This window comes from Phyllostomus hastatus, unplaced genomic scaffold (assembly GCF_019186645.2).
Source record: "Phyllostomus hastatus isolate PE091 unplaced genomic scaffold, TTU_PhHast_1.1 phas_scaffold_78, whole genome shotgun sequence".
NCBI lineage: Eukaryota > Metazoa > Chordata > Mammalia > Chiroptera > Phyllostomidae > Phyllostomus > Phyllostomus hastatus.
Window position 1 is genome coordinate 49401304 of NW_025334041.1, and position 16110 is coordinate 49417413.

At 37.8% G+C, this 16110-nt stretch overlaps 1 protein-coding gene and 1 non-coding gene across 3 annotated transcripts in view; both read right to left on the bottom strand.

The window, feature by feature from the left end:
• Positions 1–16110, bottom strand: part of COG5 (component of oligomeric golgi complex 5) — a 361130-nt gene that overhangs the window by 179011 nt on the left and 166009 nt on the right. The window lies entirely within an intron of this gene.
• On the bottom strand, positions 804–964 carry LOC123812310. The gene has a single exon (XR_006784583.1). It is a non-coding gene; the product is annotated as a U1 spliceosomal RNA (small nuclear RNA).

Genomic DNA, 16110 nt, shown 5'->3' on the forward strand with positions numbered 1-16110 from the left:
GCTTTGCCTAGATTGTTGTTAGTTTCATCCAGTGATGATATGTTTTAAATTTTTAGTAGATTTCAAGAATTAGGCAGCTGTAAAGAAATTTTTCCTTATCATTATGTAAGTGTCTATATAATCCTAGAAAGCATTACACAAGCAACTTCAGAGAATACTTTCAACATCATAAAACTAGAATACTGATATATACTGTAAAATTATACTTATTGCTTTAACTATCTTCAAAGGATTTGAAAAGCACAACTTCTCAACATTATGGTAAGGTTTCAGTTTTATCAGTTGAATGTACACTGTAAGTATATATATACCTTAACTGAAAAACATTTAAAGTCATATTTCATTTAAAAGATTTGGCTAAAGCTCACTCTCTTCCTCTCTCTCTCCCTCCCTCTCTCTCTCAAAACAAATGACAAAAAATATTGGCTAAAATAGAGTAGTCTTCAAATTTCCCAGTCCATAAATGATTAACTGTCAAAACGTTTTAAAAACAGAAACATACATAGCACATTCTTAAAAGGCATCTTATAGTAATATTTATAATTCATAATACTTATAATTCTAGATGTAATTGTAAGCTTGCCCATTAACATAATTACTTTTTCAATTAATGCCAGTTATTCACATTCATTGCTTAATATAAATATATCATTTGTTAGTGGGCAAACTATAAAGTAATGATTTGAGTATGCAAATTATATAAGCACAGCTTTATGTATTATCAAAAAGTGAACACCTATGTAACTACCGCCTAGATAGTGAAACCAAGTATTATCGGCACCTATGAATTTTTTTTCTTTCCCCAGGGGAGAGCAAGAACCCAGTCCCCCAATCCCACAAATTATGTAGTAGAGTTTCCCACATTTGAGGAAATCCCAGGAGTCAGCACACTTGGAGTGCAATGGGTGAGCCTCACCCTGGGAAACCACTCTGTGATCCTGGTATTTATCCTGCCAGGTAGTATATAGCACCTATGAATCTTGTGTGGCTTCCCAAATGCAACTCTCCAAATATTATTACTGTCCTAACTTCTAACACTATTGATTAGTTTTATCTGTTTTTGAAATTTTACATAAATGGAACCATAAAGTAAGTGCCATTTTGTGTCTGGCTCCTTTTAGTCAATATTCTATTTGTAAAATTCATCTATGTTGTTGTATATAGCAGTAGCTGTTTCATTTTGGGCATTATCAACTATTCCAGTGTAGAAATTTACTTTGGTTTATCTATCCTTCCCACTGTCGATGTATGTTTGAGTTATTTTGATTTTTTAAGGTATTTCAAATAATGCTATCACGAACACTCCAGTGAATGGCTTTTAGTAAACACATATGCACATGCACTTCTGCTAGGTCATCAGCTATTTGTATGCTTAGTGTTCGTATACACTGCCAGTTTCCCCAAGTCATCATTACAATTTATATCCACACTGGTAGCAACAGAATGTGAGAGTCCCACAACTTTGCTAAAATTTGGAATTACCAGTCTCTTCTATTTTAACTGTTCTTTTCAGTGAGCACTGTGGTTTCATCTGCCTTTTTGTGATGACTAAGAAGTTATCCTTTTTTGCATGGTAAGTATCCATTTGGATACTTCTTTTGTGAAGCATATATTCATATCTTTTGCCTGTTTTTCTCATTGGTTGTTTCCATCTTTTACATATTTATAAAAGTTGCTTATAGATTTTATGCAATCCCTTTGATGATTATATGTATTATAAATACAATGTTCCACTCTCAAAAAGTCATTAAGTTCCTAATTTGAACGCAGTGCATGTTATTAACCTTATTCTCTGTGGTTAGTACTTTCAGTATCCTGTTTAAAATTTTTTCCCATATTGCATTCATGAAAATGTCTTTCATTCATGAAGTTATACTCCAGAAATTCTATTTGTTCGCCTTTCACATTTGGATAAACAAGCCACCTGAAATAACTTTCTGTAGAATGTGAGATAGAAGGCATGATTAGTGTTTTTCTACATGAATATCCAATTGACACAGCACCATTTTATTTGAAAACACAAGAAAAAGATGGGCCATACCACCACCCACTCTTAAGGTCTATCTTTGCAATAAATCAAGTTTCTAATTATATATCTTGGTTTCTAGACCCTCAGTTCTGTACCATTAGCCTGTCCTTATACAAAGTTACCTATGTAAATTATTTTAGCTTCAGAGTAAGGTTTGATAGTTCTCTACCTCTGTTCTTCAAATTGATATAGGCTCTTCTTGGTTCATGGTATTTCCATATAAATTTTATAATGGGCTTGACAATTTCCATTGGAAACCAAGCTCCTAAAATTTTGAGATTGTATTAAATCTACAGATAAAAATAGAAAGACTACAATCATTATAAAATTGAGCTCTTTAATTCATGAATATGGCATTTCTCCTCATTTACTTAGGTCTTTAATTTCACTTTTTTAAAGCAAATATTTCTTTATTTTATTTTATTTTACTTATTTATTTTTAGAGAGGGAAGGATGGGAGAAAGAGAGAGAGAGAAACATCAATGTGCGGTTGCTGGGGACTGTGGCCTGCAACCCAGGTGTGTGGTCTGACTGGGAATCGAACCTGCGACACTTTGGTTCGCAGCCCGCGTTCAATCCACTGAGCTATGCCAGCCAGAGCTAATTTCACTTCAAATATTATAGTTTCTGTGATGAGGTCTTGCATGTCTTTAATTTGAAGACACATGTATTGTACACATTTGATGTTCTTTGATATTGTAAATGGTAATTAAAACCTTCTTTCTGTGTTGCTGTTACTGGTATATTTGGCCCTGGCTGGGTAGCTCAGTTGGTTAGAGCATCATCCCCATAAGCCAAGGTCAGGGGTTCAATCTCTGGTCAGGAAGACACATACAACAATCAAGCAGTGAATGCATAAATGAAGCGCATCAACAGAACGATGTTTCCACTCTCTCTCTGCATTTTTCCCTCACTCTCTCCTTCCCGCTAGCTCTCTAAAATCAATCACTTTAAAAAAATACAATTGATTTTATATATTGAATTTCAGCAAAATTTCAAAATTCAGTTATTAATGCTAATACTCTATCTGTAGATTATTTTGTATTTTTTATATACAATCATGTTATCGCTGAATAATCTCTTTTTTCTTTCCACTCATTCTAAATTTCATTACTTTTTCTTATTCCCTGATTAGGATCTTCAGTACGTTTCTCAGTAAAAGTGATAAGAAACTTCCTTGTATCATTCCTAATCTCAGGTAGATATACTTAAATATTTCACACTGATACACCTAGAGATAACCTTTATCAAATTAAGAAAGTTCTATTGTTAGTCTGCTAAGAGTATATATAATGTTGACTTTTTATTAAGTGCTATTTCTGCACATGTTGAGATTATCAGTTTTTCCCTTTATGGAAGAAACTACATTGTACTTCTGGACTAAAGCTATCTTGGTCATGACTGATTATGCTTTTTAGATATCCCTAACATTTGCTAATACCTTGTTTAGTATTTCTTCATTGATTTCCAAGAGAGACAACTAGTAATTATAATATCTCTTTTGATATCAAGTTCATGCTCACCTTAATCAGTTAAGTGTTCCCTCTTTCTCGATTCTTGGATAGAGGGTATGTAATACTGGTTTATTTAAAAATGTTTGAATTAAATCACCAGCAAAGCCATGTGTTTTGTTTGAGGGGAGGTGTTTAATGATAAATTCAATTTGTCAATAGAACTATTTAGATTTTCTAATTTTCCTAGTGTTATTTTGGTAAGTTGATTCTCTAGAAATTTAACTTCATCAAATTTTCAATACTTTTGAATAAAGTTGTGCCTAATATCCTCTAATTTTTTAGTTCCTATTGGATCTATATTAAATCACCTATTTCATTCTTAACACTGGTAATTTGTGCTTCTCAAAAAAATTTTTTACCTCCTCTCATCAGTCTTTTTCAGTGTTTATCAATTTAATGTATTAATCTTGTTAAATAACCAACTTCTGTCTTTGTTAACTCTTTTATTATTTGTTATTTACAATTAATCTTGTAAATAACCAACTTCTGTCTTTGTCAATTCTTTGTTAAGCTTTTATTATTCTTACTTCACAGACTTTACAGCAAGACCAAGATCAAAATCCAAGCAATAGTACTCAGCTACCACCTTAGCAAATTATTTAACCTAAGACTTATTTTCCTCATCTGAACAATGGCAAAAATCATATTACCAACCTCACAGGAAAAAGAAAGAATCCTTATAAATGATCTAGTGCTGAAGATAGAGTGCAGAGGTCATAAACATCAGTTGCCTTTATCTTGATCTGGCAATATCATGGTATAAAGAATGTGGGTTTTCATAATTAGGTACAGCCTTGAAACAAAAACCCAGTTGTGCTATAGATAAACTTTGTGACTTTCGGCAAAGTACTTTATCACTAATCAAATTTCATTTTATTTCTATAATCAATTTTGCTTTCTCATCATATTTTGAAGTCTCTGAGGGAAGGTTCCAAGTTTGTTTTGTTGACTGCTACAACTTATGGCATCTAGTGCAGGTGACAAATAGGCATTCAAGAATTATCAGTTTAATAAGTGAATTAGTGAGTAAATTTTATGATTTGGTTTAATAAATGAATGAGTAAGTAAACTTTTTGACTTGGTTTGCTGATATGTCATTTGCATGATGGTGGGAAAGACTGAGAGAACACATTTAAAATGCCTGGCACTCCCTAACCATGTTCCCTTTCTACCTCTGCACGTCTCATGCACGTGGGGACTTTGCCTCTCTCATGTAAGTCAGGTTCCCAAAGATAAGTACGTATGTAATTTGCTTATATATTAATGAAATTTGGTTCTTGTTAAAAAAAATAAAGATACCTAATATTCAGTATATGAGGGCTAGAAGATATTAGCTCTCAGATCATTTATTAATATTCCAAAATTTAAAAGGATGATATGCAATAGCCTTACTCCAGTTTGTAAAGAATTATCACTCCCTTTTACCTATCACTGAAATATGTAAAGTTACCTAATAGATATTATTTGAATAACTCCAAGAAACTCAGCTCTCTTCTCTGTATCTCAATAAATTTCATATTTAAAAAATATTTCCTTTATTTTTATTCTTCACACTATGGCAGATGTCCCCATCTTACCCCCTCCTTTGAACACCCTCTTCCCAAACACCATTCCTCCTTCCTCTGGCCATCACCATACCACTGTGTGTTTCCGTGGGTTATATCCATAGGTTCTTCAGCTAATCCCTTCACTTTCTTTCATCTAGTTGCCCTCCTTCCTCTGCCCACTAACAGCAGTCTGTTCCATGTATCCAGGCCTCTGTTTCTATTTTGTCAGTTTATTTTTTTCATTGAATTCCACATGTAACTGAGATCATATGGTATGTCTCTTTCTCTGAATGGCTTTTTTCACTTAGCATAATATTCTCAAGGTCCATCCATGCTGTCACAAAAGGTAAAATGTCCTTCTTTTTTCCATCCCAGTAGTATTCCATTGTATAAATGTACCACCGCTTTTTTTATCCACTAATCTACTGCTGGCACTTGGGCTGTTTCCAGATCTTGGGTATTGTAAATAATACTGCTATGAACACAGAAGTGCCTATATATATTCTTTTGAATTGGTGTTTAAGGATTCTTAGATATATTCCTTGAAGTGGAGTCACTGGGTCAAAGTTCCATTTTCAGTTTTTGGAGGTAGCTCCATACTATTGCAGTGACTGCACCATTCCACATTCCCACCAACAGTGCACTAAGGTTAATTTTTCTAACACCCTTGCCAAGACTTGTTGCTTGTTGAATTATTGAGGTTAGCCATTCTGGCAGGTGTTAGCTGACATCTTGTGGTGGTTTTAATCTGCATCTCTCTGACGATTAGCGACGTTGACCATTTTTTTATGTCTATTGGCCATCTGTACATCCTCTTTAGAAAACTCTCTGTTCAGGTTTTTTGCTCATTTATTAAATTGGACTGTCTTTTGGGAGTTAAGTTTTATAAGTTCTTTACACATTTTGGATATAAATCTCTTATCAGATGTATCATTGCCAAGTATGTTCTCCCATTTAGTGGGTTCCCTTTTCATTTTGTTGATGGTTTCTTTTGCTGTGCAGAAGCTTTAGTTTCATATAGTCCCATTTGTTTATTTTTTCCTTTGTGTCCATTACCACAGAAGACATGTCAGCAAAAATATCTTAGACATATGAGATTTTTATGGCCTATTTTCTTCCAAGGTTTTTATGATTTAAAATTCTTATATTTAAGTCTTTTATCCCTTTTGAGTTTATTCTTGTGAATGGTGTAAGTTGGGAGTCTAGATACTTCTTTTTTTTTTTTTTGCATATATCTGTCCAGTTTTACCAACACCATTTATTCAAGAAACTATCTTTACTACATTGTATATTCCTGCTTTTTTGTTAAGTATTAATTAACCACATAGGTGTAGGTTGATTTCTTTGCTTTCTATTCTGTCCCAATTATCTACATAACTATTCTTATGCGAGTACCAGGCTATTTTGATTGCAATGGCCTTGTAGTATAGTTTGATATCAGGTATTATAATCCCTCTAATTTTCTTCTTCTTTCTCAAGATTGCTTAGGTTATTCAGGGTCGTTTTTCTTTTTTTGGTTCCATATAAATTTTGGGATATTTGTTCAAGATCTGTAAAATATGTCATTGGTATTTTAATAGGAATTGTGCTGAATCTGTAGACTGCTTTGAGTAGTGTGGTCATTTTAGTAATGTTAATTTCTTCTAGTCCATGAACACAGTATGTGTTTACCTACTTGTATCTGCACCAATTTCTTTCCTCAATGTCCCATAGTTTTCCAAGTATAGGACTTTAACCTCCTTGGTTAAATTTATTCCTAGGTACCTTAATTTTATTGTTCAAAGAGTTAATGGGATTTTTTAAATTTCTCTTTCTGATACCTCACCTTTGTGTATAGAAATGCCACCAATTTCTGGATATGCAAGAATCTATATGGCTAAAGAAAACGTCAACAAAATAGAAAGTGAACCAACTGTATAGGAAAACATATTTCCCAATGATACCTTGGACAAGGGTTTGATCTCCAAAATATATAAAGAACTCATACAACTCAACAGCAGAAAGACAAACATCCCAATTAAAAAATGGGCAAAGGGAAGTTTTGGCCAAGATGGAAGCATAGATACATGCCCATTCCTTCCTCACACAACCAAAAGAAGGAAACAACAAATTTAAAAACAAATAAAAAAACAAGAACTGCCAGAAAATTGAACTGCATGGAAATCAGAAAACCAAGGAGTAAAAGAAGGAACATTCATCCAGACCTGTAGGAAGGGTGGAGCTAGGCAGGCAGGGCAGAGAGGACCCAGGATACGGCAGCAACTGGAGGACCAGGTGGGCAAGGCAGCAGCTGGCAGTCCCACATTTGCACATGGATAAACTGGGAGGAACAACTGGAGAGTGAGGCATACAGAGCAACCCAGGGTTCCAGTGTGGGGAAATAAAGACTCAAAACCTTTGGCGGTAAAAACCTGTGATGTTTTAGGTAGCAGGAAAAACTCCCAGCCTCAAAGGAAAATGCATTGGAGAAACGCACAGGGTCCGAGAATGTATACAAACCCACGCACCCAAGAATCACCACCAGAAGGACCTAATTTGCTTGTGGGTATCAGGGGAAGTGGCTGAAAGCCGGCCCAGAGCTGAGCTAGGGTCATTGTTCCCTCTCTAACCCCTCCCCCACATACAGAAGCACACTGGAGGAACTTGTGTTGCCCGGCCCTGGCAAATACCTAAGGCTCTGCCCCTTATAACATAACAAGTGTACTGAAACAAAGAAATATGGCCCAAAAGAAAGAACAGATCAAAACTCCAAAAATAGAACTAATCAACTAAAAGAAAGCCAATCTATCAGAAGCACAGTTCAAAACACTGATAGTCAGAATACTCAAAGAAATGGCTGCATATTAGAGGAAGAAGTACAGGCTATGCAAAGTGAAATAAAGCAAATTATACAGAGAACCAACAGTAAAGGGAAGGAAACTGGGACTCAAATCAAGGATTTGGAGCACAAGGAGGAAATAAACATTCAACTAGAACAGAATGAATAAACAAGAATTCAAAAAAATGAGGAGACCCCCTAGGAACCTCCAGGACAACTTTAAACATTCCAACACCTGAATCAAAAGGGTGCCAGAAGAAGAAGAGGAAGAGTAAGAAATTGAAAACCTATTTTATAAAACAATGAAGAACTTCCCCAACCTGGGAAAGGAAATAGACTTCCAGTAAGTCCAGGAAGCTCAGAGAGTCCCAAAGAAGTTGGACCCAAGGAGGAGCACACCAAGGAACATCATAATTACATTACCAAGATTAAAATTAAGGAGAGAATCCTAGAAGCAGCAAGAGAAAAGGAGACAGTTACCTACAAAGGAGTTCCCATCAGACTGTCAGCTGATTTCTCAAAAGAAACCTTGCAGGCAAAAAGGGGCTGGAAAGAAGTATTCCAAGTCATGAAAGGCAAGGACCTACATCCAAGATTGCTCTACCCAGCAAAGTTTTCATTTAGATCGAAGGGCAGGTAAAGTGCTTCCCAGATAAGGTCAAGTTAAAGGAGTTCATCATCACCAAGCCCTTATTTTATGAAATGGTAAAGGGACTTATCTAAGGAAAGTAAGATGATCAAAAACTATGAACAGGAAAATGACAACAAACTCACAGCTATCAACAACTGAACCTAAAAACAAAAACAAACAACTAGAAGGAGAACAGAATCACAGAAATGGAAATTACATGGAGGGTTATGAGTGGGGAGTGGGAAGGGGAGAATGGGGGAAAATGGTACAGGGAAGAAGCATAATTGATAGGTACAAAATAGACAGGGAGAAACTAAGAATAGTATAGGAAATGGAGAAGCCAAAGAACTTACATGTAACGACCCTTGGACATGAACTAAGCAGGGGGTAAATGAGAATGCTGGTGGGAGGGTGGGGTGCAGGGTGGAGAGGAATAAAGGGGAGAAAAAATGGGACAACTGTAATAACATAATCAATAACATATTCTTAAAAAATGGGCAAAGGACCTGAACAGACACTTCTCCAAGGAGGACATACATACACAGGGCCCAGAGGCAGAGCCATCAGAGAGATGCAAAATAAAACTACAATGAGATGCCACCTGACATGGGTCAGAATGGCCATCATTAACAAATTAACAAACAAGTGCTGGCAAGGATGAGGAGAAAAGGGAAACTTAGTGCACTATTTGTGGGAATGCAGACTGGTGCAGCCACTGTGAAAACAGTATGTAATTTCTGCAAAAAAATAAAAATGGAACTGCCTTATGACAGCAATTCCACTGCTAGGATTATATCCTAAGAATCCTGAAACACCAATTCAAAAGAACTTATGAATCCCTATGTTCATAGTACCTTTATTTATGTATTAATTTTATTGAATATGTTAATACAGTTTTCCTGATTTTTCTCCCTTTACACCCCTCCATCCAGCACCTTCCACTCCCTCAGGCAACCCTGCCACCACTGTTTATGTCCATGGGTCATGTGCAAAAGTTCTTTGGCTATTCCATTTCCTATACTGTTCTTTACATCCTAATGGCTATTCTGTAACTATTATTTGTACTTCTTAATCCCAACTTGACCCATGGCCCTACATCCCCCCTTCCTATCTGGTAACCATCAAAACACTCTCTGTATCCATGATTCTTTGTTTGTTTTTCTTGTTTGCTTAGTTTGCTTTTTAAATTCAATTGCTGATTTGTACTTTTTGCCATTTTATTGTTCATAGTTTTGATTGTCCTCTTTTTCTTAAATAAGTCTCTTTAACATTTCATATAATAGTGGTTTGGTGATGATGAACTCCTTTAGTTTTTCCTTGTCTGGGAAGCTCTGTATCTGCCCTTTGATCTAAATGGTAGCTTTGCTGGGTAGAGCAATCTTGGCTTAGGTCCCTGCTTTTCATGACTGAATATTTCTTGCTAATCCCTTCTAGCCTGCAAAGTTTCTTTTGAGAAATCAGCTCACAGTCTTATAGGAAATCCCCTGTAGGTAACTAACTTGTTTTCTCTTGCTGCTTTTAAAATTTTCTCTTTATCTGTAACCTTTGGCATTTTAATTATGATGTATCTTGAAGTGGGCTTCTTTGCATCTATCTTGTTTGGGACTCTCTGTGCTTCCTAGACTTGAATACTTATTTCCTTTACCAAACCAGGGAATGTTTCTTTCATTATTTTTTCCAATAGATTTCTAATTTCTTGCTTTCTCTTCTCTTTCTGGCACTCCTATGAGGAGAATGTTAGGCCTCTTGAGTCAACCCAGAGACTGCTATACTATTTCATTTTTCTGGATTCTTTTTTCTTATTTTTCTGTTTGGTTGTTTTTTGCTTCCTTATGTTCCAAATCATTGGCTTGATTTTCAGCTTCATCTTCTCTACTGTTGTTTCCCTATAAATTGTTCTTTATTTCAATTAGTGTATCCTTCATTTCTCACAGAATCTTTTTCTTATTGTTGAGGCTATCACAAAGTTCCTTCTGCAACCTTAAAACCAGTGTTTTGAACTCTGCATCTGATAAATTGCATATCTTCATTTCGTTTAGCTCTTTTTCTGGAGTTTTGATCTGTTCTTTCATTTGGGCCATGTTTCTTTGTCTCACAGGTTTGGCAGCTTTCTTGTGCTTATTTCTATGTATTAGGTAGAGCTGCTTTCTCCCTGTGTCTTGGTAGTATGGCCTAATGTATTAGGGTCCAGAGGCACAGCCTCCCCTGTCACTCAAGCTGGGTACTCGAGGTGCACCCTTTGTGTCTGCTTAGTACACCCTCCTCTTATAGTTGGCCCTTGGCAATTGTTGGCAGATCAATGTAAGGGATTTACCAAGTCCAGGCAGCTGCAAGGATTGGCTGTGATCACTTATAAGCTACCTCTGCCTCTGTGGAGGATCAGCTGTACAAGGGCAGGTTGTTGGTGCTGTGATGTGGTCTATAGCTGTCCACTGGGTGCACTGGCCCTGGGGTTTTCTGGGTGGTACAGAGCAAGGTCAGCCCCAACCTGTGTTTTTCCCAGGGGAACACTGCCTGAACTATAAAGCAATCTGAGATGGCTGCTACTTGTGATGGGCATGGAGATTCCCAGGCAAAGCCAAGCTATGAATATTGGCTGGCTGCTGCTAGTTCTGGGCCTGAGGCTCACTGATGACAGTTGTTGCCTGTTTGGTAGGATTTATGAAGTTGTGAAGTATGAGCCAAGACCAATCATTCATATGGGAAAGCAGCTTGGGTGGGCCCATAAATTGGGTGGGGTGGAGCATCTGGGGGTCTCCAAGGCAGGTAAGAAAGTTTTAGCCTGGTTGTTGGAGTCTCAGATATAAGGCACCAGCCTGCCAGCGCTGTTGGGGGAGGATTTAGAAAAGGGACAATGGCCTCTGCTAGCTTTGATGCCAGGCACTCCAGTTTCTCCCCATTTACCACTAGTTCCTTTCAAGTCGCTACCCCAGTGCTGGATCTCAGACAAAGTGAGTCTGTTTAGATGAGACCATGGGTAGGTTCCTTAAGAGGAACTGCTTGGGGTCCAGCAGTTTCTTCCACCAACTCCATCCCTGCTGCATTTTGTAGCCAGAAGTTGTAGGGACTTACTTTCCTGGTTCTGACACCCTAGACTGGGGGGCTTGGTGTGGGGCTGAAACTCCTCACTCCCAAAATATCCCTCCTGAATTTTTATCCACCACACATGGGTGATGGACCAGCCTGTTTCATATCTGCACCCCTCCTAATAGTCTGGGTGAATGTGTTTTTTTTTTAATTCCGTAGTTGTCAGACTTCCATTCAACTTGATTTCTGACAATTTTGAGTGATGGTTGTTCTCCATAGCAGCATTATTTACAATAGCCACGTGCTGGAAACAGCGTAAGTGCCCAACAGTAAACGAGTGGATCATAAAACTGTAGTATATTTACACAATGGACTACTACATAGCAGAAAGAAAAACTCCTACCTTTTGCAACAGCATGGATGGAACTAGAGAGTATCATGCTAAGTGAAATAAACCAGAAGACAAAGACAAATAAAATATGATCTCACCTATAAGTGGAACCTAATGAACAAAACAAACAAAGGAGCCAAATAGAATGAAAGGCATGGGAACAAGGAACAGACTGACAGTGACCAGAGGGGAAGGGGTGGAAGGATAAGGGGAGAAAGAAGGGGAAAGGTCTAATCAAGGAACAGGTATAAATGACTCATGGACATGGACAACAGGTTGGCGATTGACTGTGGGAGTCAGGGGTGGGCGCGGCAGGGTAGAGCAACAGGGGTAAAACTGGGACAACTGTAATAGAACAACAATACAAAAAAAGACCTGTAGTCACAAAATTATAACACATTGAAGAAGATACAAATAAGTGGAAGCATATACTATATTCATGAATTAAAGAATTAACATCATTAAAATGTCCATAATCCCCAAACCATATACAAATTCAATGTAATTCTTATCAAGATACCAATGGTCTACTTCACAAAACTAGAACAAATATTCCAAAATTTTATATGGAACCACAGAAGACCCCAAACAGCAAGAACAATCTTGAGAAAAGAAAACAAAGCTGGAGGAATCAAGGTTCCTGTTATCAAACTGTACTAGAAGGTCACAGTAATCAAAACATCATGGTACTACCATAAAAACAGACACAGAGATCAATAGAACACAATAGAGAGCCCAGAAATAAATCCACACCTTTATAGTCAATTAATATTTGACAAAGAAGGCCAAAGTATACAATGGGGTAAAGACAAACTCTTCAAAAATGGTATTGGCACTACTGGACAGAGACATGCAAAAAAAAAAAAGAAAAGAAAAGAAACTAGATTACCTTCTTATAAACCCAAGATGGATTAACATTTAAATGTTAGACTGAAAACCAAAAAATCCTAGAAGAAAACAGAGGCAGTAAAACCTCAAACATTTCTCACAGCAGTATTTTTTGTGATATATCTCCTCAGGCAAGAAAAACAGGGAAATAAGGTCTTCCAGCCAAGATGGAGGTGTAGGTAGACACACTGTGCCTCCTCACACAACCAAAATAACGACAACAACAATTTAAAAACAAAATAACAACCAGAACTGACAGAAAATTGATCTGTATAGAAGTCTGACAACCAAGGATTTAAAATAGACACATTCATCCAGACCAGTAGGCGGAGCAGAGTTGGGCAGCCGGGCAGTGAGGGGTTGCTGCACAAAAAGCGGTGGCACCAGGCACACAAGACAGAAGCAGGCAGACCCTGGGCACACATACGGTGGCTGGCAGACCCTGGGCGTGGGTTGGCAACTGGCAGACCCAGAGAGGCAGCAATTGTGAAGCGAGGCACAGCTTGCAAGGAGGCTGGCTAACCAGGCAGTCCCACATTCACACGGGCAGATAGAGCAGGTGAGGCTGGGGAGTGAGACAGACCATGAAACCCAAGGTCCCAGCGCCAGGAAATAAAGCCTCAAGGCGGTGATGGGGTCACCTGTGGGGGTTGATGTGTAGGGAGAGACTCCCAGCTTCACAGGACAGTTTCTTGGACAGACCCACAGGATCCTAGGACATACACAAGCCCACCCACACGGGAATCAGCACCAGAAAGGCCCAGTTTGCTTGGGGGAAGCGGTGAAGGGACTAAAATCCAACAGAGAGTGGAGCAAGTGCCATTGTTCCCTCTCGGACTCCACCCCCACATACAGTCTCACAAACCAGCAACTGGGGTGCCCCGCCCTGGTGAACACCTAAGGTTTCCCCTCTCACTATGTAACAGGCACATCAAGACAAAAAAAAAGGCCCAAATGGAAGAACATATCAAAGCTCTAGAGCAAATACAACTGAGCAATGAAGAGACAGCCAACCTATCAAATGCACAGTTCAAAGCACTGGTGATCAGGGTGCTCACAGAATTGGTTGAATTTGGTCACAAATTAGATAAAAAAATGAAGGCTATGCTAAGTGAAATGAAGGAAAATGCACAGGGAACTAATACTGATGGGAAGGAAGCTAGGACTCAAATCAATGGAGTGGGCCAGAAGGAAGAAAGAAACAGCCAAATAGAAAAGAATGAAGAAATGAGGATTCAAAAAAATGAGGAGAGGCTTAGGAACCTCCAGGACATCTTTAAACATCCAAATTATAGAGGTACCAGAAGGGGAAGAGGAAAAGCAACAAGTGGAAAACTTATCTGAACAAATAATAAAGGAGAACTTTCCCAATCTGGCAAAGGAAATAGACTTCCAGGAAGTCCAGGAAACTCAGAGAGTCCCAAAGAAGTTGGACCCAAGGAGGAGCACACCAAGGAACATCATAATTACATTACCAAGATTAAAATTAAGGAGAGAATCCTAGAGACAAGGAGATAGTAACTTACAAAGGAGTTCCCATCAGACTGTCAGCTGATTTCTCAAAAGAGACCTTATAGGCAAGAAGGTGCTGGAAAGAAGTATTCCAAGTCATGAAAGGCAAAGACCTACATCCATGATTGCTCTATCCAGCAAAGCTTTCATTAGAATGCAAGGTCAGATAAAGTGCTTCTCAGATAAGGTCAAGTTAAAGGAGTTCATCATCACCAAGCCCTTATTTTATGAAATGTTAAAGGGATTTATCTAGGAAAAAGAAGATAAGAAACATGCACAGTAAAAGGACAGCATACTCACAATTATTAACAACCACACCTAAAACAAAAACAAACTAAGCAAACAACTAGAACAGGAAGAGATCCACAGAAACGGAGATCACATGGAGGGTTAGCAACAGGGGAGTGGGAGGAGGAGAGAGTGGGAAAAGGTACAGAGAATAAGTAGCACAGATGGTAGGTAGGAAATAGGGGGAGGGCAAGAATAGTATGGGAAATGTAGAAGCTAAAGAACTTCTGACACATGGTCATGAACTAGAGGGGGGAAATGTGGGTGGGGGAGGGGTGCAGGGGAATGAAGGGGAGAAAATGGGATAACTGTAATAGCATAATCAATAAAATGTATTTCACAAAAAGAGAAACAGGGAAATAAGAGAAAAATGAAAAATTGGAACTATATCAAACCAAAAAGTTTTTGTACAGCAAAGAAAACTAAGAAGAAAACAAAAGGACAATCTACTGAATGGAAGAAAATATTTGCAAATGATACAAAAGATGAGGGGCTGATATCCAAAATTTATAAAGAACTTAAAAACTCAACACCAAGAAAACAAACAATCCAATTTCAAAAATTGGTAGAAACCTGAATAGGCACTTCTCCAAAGAGGACATTCAGACAACCAACTGACATATGAAAAGAGGCTAAACATCACTAATCACCAGAGAAATGTAAATTAAAACCATAATGACATACCACCTCACACCTGTCAGATGACTCATCAGTAAATCAAGAAACAGCAAGAGTTGGGAAAGATGTGGAGAAAATGGAACCCTCGTGTACAGTTGGTGGGAATGCAGGTTGGTACAGCCACTATGGAAAGCAACATGAAGTTACCTTAAAAAAATTAAAAATGGAACTACCCTATGACCCAGTGATCACACTTTTGAGAAACCTGAAAGAATAATTGTAAAGAATATATGCACCACTATGTTCATTGAAGTATTATTTACAATAGCCAAGATTTGGAAGTTGCTGAAGTGCCCATCAGCAGATGAGTGGATAAAAATGTGGTGTATTTATACAATGGAATACTACTGAGCCATCAAAAAATGGTCCTGGAAAAAATTATGGTAAGTGAAATAAAGTCAGTCAGAGAAATACAAGTACTATATGATTTCTTTCATTTGTGGCATCTAATAGACAGAACAAATGAACAATCAAAATAGAGACAGACTCACAGATAGAGAGCAGTCTGACAACTGTTGAGGGTGTGGGCTAGGGCTTGCTGGGTGAGCTGGAGGGATTGAAAAAAGAGAAAAAAATCATGGGCATGGACAACAGTGTACTGATTGTGGGAGGAGGGGAGGTAAGGGGAGGAGGAGGATATAATGGGGTAAATGGTGATGAACAGAGATTACTTGGCTGTTCAAGACACAAAATAGTATACTGATTATATAATAGAGAATTGTGTACCTGAAACTGGTATAAGTTTGTTAACTGGTATCACCCAAATAATTTCAATAAAAAGGAATAA